The 5,447-nt window shown below is 32.6% G+C and overlaps 1 long non-coding RNA gene across 1 annotated transcript; it reads right to left on the reverse strand.

Moving 5' to 3' along the window:
- Positions 1 to 4,627: 4,627 nt before the first annotated feature.
- Positions 4,628 to 5,199, reverse strand: LOC109828208. The gene is made up of 2 exons (XR_002243627.1): positions 4,998 to 5,199; positions 4,628 to 4,869 (listed from the first exon to the last, which is right to left on the reverse strand). It is a non-coding gene; the product is annotated as an uncharacterized LOC109828208 (long non-coding RNA).
- Between the last annotated feature and the right edge of the window lie 248 nt (positions 5,200 to 5,447).

Below are 5,447 nucleotides of genomic sequence, written 5' to 3' on the forward strand. Positions count from 1 at the left end.
TATATAAGAAACACCCTCAAAAGTTTTAAAAATTATACAAAAAACCCTAAAATTTATAATTTATAAATATACAAAACTATTAATCATTACATTGAAATTAAGGAATTACAAAAAACCAATGAAAATTTTCAAACTTTGGAGGGGTAATTTGCAATGTACTAAACTTTAAGGGCCGGGTGTTTTTTTGTAAAATAGATTTTTAGTTAGTTATGTTCTTTTAAAAAAAGTTATGGGTAATATTGACCGTGAAAAGTTTTTCCTAAACCTATACTTTTAAAGGGAATATGATATTTTTATAATTTTTTACTTTTCTAGGGATTATTAGTAATTTTTTATATTTATTTTAGTGTCTATAGGTTAGAAATTCTCATGGTAGGGATTTTTTATAATTTTTTTAAACTTATAGGCATTTTTTATAGATTGTAAGTTGTTTATAGGTTGTTTATAATTCTTATAATTTCAATTTACTAATGAGTTTGAAATTCTTAGGGTGTTTTTTTGTAATATTTGAAATTTGAGTTTTTATTTGTAATTTTTGAAACTTTAATGATATTTTCTATAAATTATAAATTATGTAGGTGATATTTACAACTTTTATATTTTTAATGTACTGTTACGTTGGAAATTATCAGGATTTTTATAAATTTTATAATTTTGAGGGTTTTATTTTGTAATTTATAAAAAATTCAGAATGTTTATTGCAAATTCTGTAAATTTTCTAAGGTTATTTGTGTTATTTATACATTTTTAGTGTGTTTATACATTTAAAATTTTTAAGATGTTTTTTACAAATTTTGAATTTTAGGGGTGCTTTTGCAATTTTTAAAACTTACAAGACATTTTCTCCAAGTCAAAAGACTTTCAGTTTCTAGTTAGCATATGTTTTTCAGATTTCTTACTAAATTGAATTAAGTAAAATTTATAATTTTCAAGATGTTTTAATAAAATTTTGAATTTGTAAGGCGTTTTTTACAATTTAAAAAATTTGAAAGATATTTTTTACACAGTCCCAAAATTTTAGGTGTTAGCTAGCATATGTTTTTTAAATTTCTCTGCGAATTGAAATAAGTAAATGATTTGAATTATATCAAACGTTTCTCCTTTATCCAATAACATGTTAAGTCTCATTATGAGTAGATAAATCATTTAATAACCAATTCAAAGAAGATGGGATAATTAGAATATTGAGTAGGATAACAATATAACATTTAAAAAAATTAAGGGTAATATTGAAATTAAAAGATTTTCCCGAACTCGTACTTTAAAAGGCGAAGGCGGAATTGTTAACCCGTCAGTTGACGAGTTAACTAAGGATCTCACCATCACGTGCGGGTTAGTAAATCCAATGAGAATCTTCGCTATTTGGAGGGTTAAGGGAGGGTTAAACCCTCTTAACCTTTCCACTAATCCGTTGCCAAGCGGGACCTAAGATTTGAGTTTAAGGGTGCAAATAGAAGTAGGTGGGTTTTTTGATAAATCAAAGTCAAATGATTAGGTTTCTAAGCAAGAACACTAAGAAGAAAACACGCACAAATATTTTTTCACCAAATCCAAGTACAGAGAACCTAGAGCATAGCTTCTCTGCAGCTTCTTTAGAAAGGAATGCCAGGAAAAGCAAATCATACACTCAAATTTCTTTCTTACCGCTTCATAATTGAGCCCGAAGCAGGAAGGAATACGTAAACGAATTGCATTCTTCTTCCCATTAGCACGAATAGCTCAACCATCCAAGATATTCAAAAATAAATCTTAAGTTGTACTCAACACAATTCCATCCGCAATGAATGACCATCTTTAAACAAGAAATCCTGGAAACTTTACTAAGCTGCTAAACGGGCTTAACCGCACTTAAATACGAAAAAAAGCTCTTATATTTATATTTTTCTGCACTTTAACATTCTAGAGTTTAAATAGTCTGTGTAACGTTATTGTGCCTGTCAAAATATCAAAATATAACCACCCCCACCCCCCCTAATTTAAATTAATGGAAGGCATATTAGTCCGAAACAATGTAAAGCAATTGGATTTGAAGTACAGAAAAATTTGTTTTAGTACAAGTGCTAGGAAAAGAATTTCATAGCAACCAATCTGTTATTGCCAATAACTGCATACCTCTTAGCCAGAATCCATTCATCCGTAATCCTTATTGCTTAATCATGTCTTGCCAACTACAGATCAAAGACAGCCAAAATTTTTGGTTCTGTATGGCAACTTTTCAAAAGAAACCAAGAGTAATCATAGTCTATTTTGAAAAAAAATCTTGTTCGGAAAAAGCCGAGCCTCGTTAGACCAAAAAAGCTTTCTAAAACTAGCTCAATTTGATCAGTCCTCTTCCTAAATCAAAACAAAACTGTTTATGTTTTGATCCACTCTCTTTCTAAATCAAAACAAAACAGTTTATCTCTATAAGCTGGACTGTGATCAATTTTGGCTCAAATTAAAAGGGTTTGCCAAACTAACCCTAAGATGTTCTAGTATTGTGTGAAATCTGCAGGATAAGAAGCACAAAGATAATAGAAATCACCAAATTTACCACTGATTAATATATCTATACGTAGTGCAATAAAAAGAAAATCTATGCGTAGAGAATATGAATCAAACCATCCTCCCGTTGATCATGATCCAGATGTCCCCACAATTTCTTGTAGATAAAGATCAGAAAGTCTTTATCTTGACTGTGTTCGATTTTGCAAAGTTAAGCCTGATATTGTGGAATCTCCATTCAAAAATCTACTTATCTGGGACAAAAATCATCAGTTTAAGATTGATCAACCATCAAAAATAGCAAAGAACAACCTATTGAACGTGGATCTAGAACGTGGCAAACAACAACAGAACGAAAACAACGTAAATCTTCACCACAAAAGGAACTTTCAAACATTGAAGAAATTTTCTAAATAAACCCATTCACACTTTTTTTAAAATCGACCCCCTTGAGTTTTTTTTACAAAAATCGACCCACTTTCTCGCCACGTCAGCATCGTGGCGAGAAAATGTGTTGATTTTTCTTAATTCGGTTCCTAAATAGTCGGAGTTGCCAACCCTGACTATTTAGGGCATAAAATGTTAGGATTTAGGGTTGTAATTAGGGTTTTGCAACCTCCTAAATAGTCTGTGAGTTGGCAAACCCGACTATTTAGGAAACGAATTAAAAAAAAATCGACCCACTTTCTTGCCACGATGCTGAAGTGGCAAGAAAGTGACTCAATTTTAAAAAAAACTCAAGGGAGTCGATTTTAAAAAAAATATATAAATAGGTTTATTTAGAAAATTTCTTCTTCAAAACATTTTAGCCGACAGCGTGTAGCAAGTATTACAGTCCTTGTAGATATATGGAAATCATCAGATCCTAATCTGAAAGGTTTGATCATCATCCTTATGCACTATATACAAGCTAAAATTGGACCAAATACTTCTAAATTCCAAAATGGCCACCACTAAAATTTGGAGCCCAATCATTAGGCTAGGATCTGATGAACTCTCAAAAAGATCTCATATGGAAGTGCACATCACTAGTCATTGATGTAAATATCTCTTAAGTAGAACTTTCTTATTGAGAATTTAAGTGGTCTTAACTGTATTCAATGCAAGTGCTACATTGCTTAAGAGCATCTCCAACAACCTCCCTATCTCATGTCCTAGACTAAATATAGAGAGTAGGAAGGGAAAAAGTTGCTCCCACAAGCTCCATATGTTGGAGACTAAATATAGGGAATGAGACTTGATATTCCAAATCAAGGATAACAAAGTGACTCCCTATATTTAGTCTCAACATAAGGAGCATTGTTGGAGCAACCCCCCTCCCCTTACTCCCTATATTTAGTTTAAGACATGAGATGTGGAGCTATTTGGGGAGCATTGTTGGAGTACTTTACTCCTTATTTGGCTCCCTATTTTCTAGGATGAGAGATTTGTTTCTCAAATATAGGGAAAACCTAAAATCACTCTTGGAGATGCTCTAACACCCTGGTGCCAAAAACAATCGAGAAGCGAAGCAAATCAAAGATAAAGATTCGAAGCAAAACCTGTTTTTATTATTCCCTCTATATTGTTCACAAGCACACTAATAAACAACAAGAATATAATTAAAAAAGATCACCAAAAAAATAAAAAAAATAAAAAACTTAAAAATTCTTCTCTTAAATTTCACATACTTAGGACTCATTTTTACGTATGAAGCATCATTTACTTAATCTGCAAGGCTTTGATCGCTAATCATCACTACCACATACAATACTTGAATTTAAATTGGCTCTATCACGCACTAATCCCCAATGTGCACACAAGTACAGCCAAACAAAATGAAACAAAATCAAGTAGAAAAGGATTAACCACTATACTCATCTTCTTTTATGTGTGGATCAATCAAATTCTCTGCATTCTTCATTACAAATAAGAAGTGGCGATGTTTCGAACATCCGAAGGCATAAATGCCAAGATTAGTAGCACAACCAGTATTCCAATAGGAAGAAGAAGAAGCAACACCGGGGGAGGAGGCAATGGAGGTAGTATCAGAGGTAGAATCAATAGGGAAGCAGTTACACAGAGAAGCACAAGAAATGATTCAACACTGAAATAGTTTGCAGGTAATGATTTCCTTCTGTTAAGCGTTTGAGACTGGGTCCTCTTAACCAAATTATTACTCCTTGCTCTGGCTTCCATTAATCCACACCAATAAAATAGAAAATCAACGAAATCTCTTAACCTGTATGCTTCAAAATTCATCTAATTTAACTTGCAGAACTTTTTTTTTTCGCCTCCTCCCAAAGCTCGAGAAATTAGCACTTAATTAGAATCAAATTTCTTGTCAAAATCTCAATCTCATCACTTAATTAGAAGACCCCAAAGGAAAATTCCTTCTTCTACAACCTGAAAGAATGAAAATAAAAAAATTGATGAGCAAATAAAAAAATGAATGATAATTTTCTACATGGGTAAGCATAAAGTTTAAGATTTCATCATTATTATATATATATAAGTGAGGGAGCAAGCCATACCTATATTGTTATGGATGGTTGCAGTTGTTGTTGTTTTTTCTTTCTTGTGAGGAGAGAAGCGAAAGGAGTGGAAGATGAATCAACAGAAAAGGTTGATTGTGTAGAATGAGTTTTATTAGGGGAATATAAGAGGAGGAGAAGGAGATGCTTCTATTTACGGCCCTTTACTCTTTCTTTTTCTTGTTCCGTAATCAATATAATTTCAAGTTTTATTAATAGATAAAAGAGGAGTTGTGGCCTTGTGGGGCTACATACAATGCATCTAATCCCAAGGCTTTGCAGCACATACACAAAGTTGGTGGGGATGGTGGGACCTCCATGTGTCTCTTTCTGTCTCTGCAGAGGCTTGTTGTGTGGGCTATTGTGCAAGTGCAATGTTGCGAGGTTCCTCGCCCTTGGCCACTTTTTTAAGCCTTCATATCGCAATGATGCTCTTCTTTGTCTCCTATC

This window comes from Asparagus officinalis, unplaced genomic scaffold (genome assembly GCF_001876935.1).
Source record: "Asparagus officinalis unplaced genomic scaffold, Aspof.V1 AsparagusV1_Un841, whole genome shotgun sequence".
Classification (NCBI taxonomy): Eukaryota; Viridiplantae; Streptophyta; class Magnoliopsida; order Asparagales; family Asparagaceae; genus Asparagus; species Asparagus officinalis.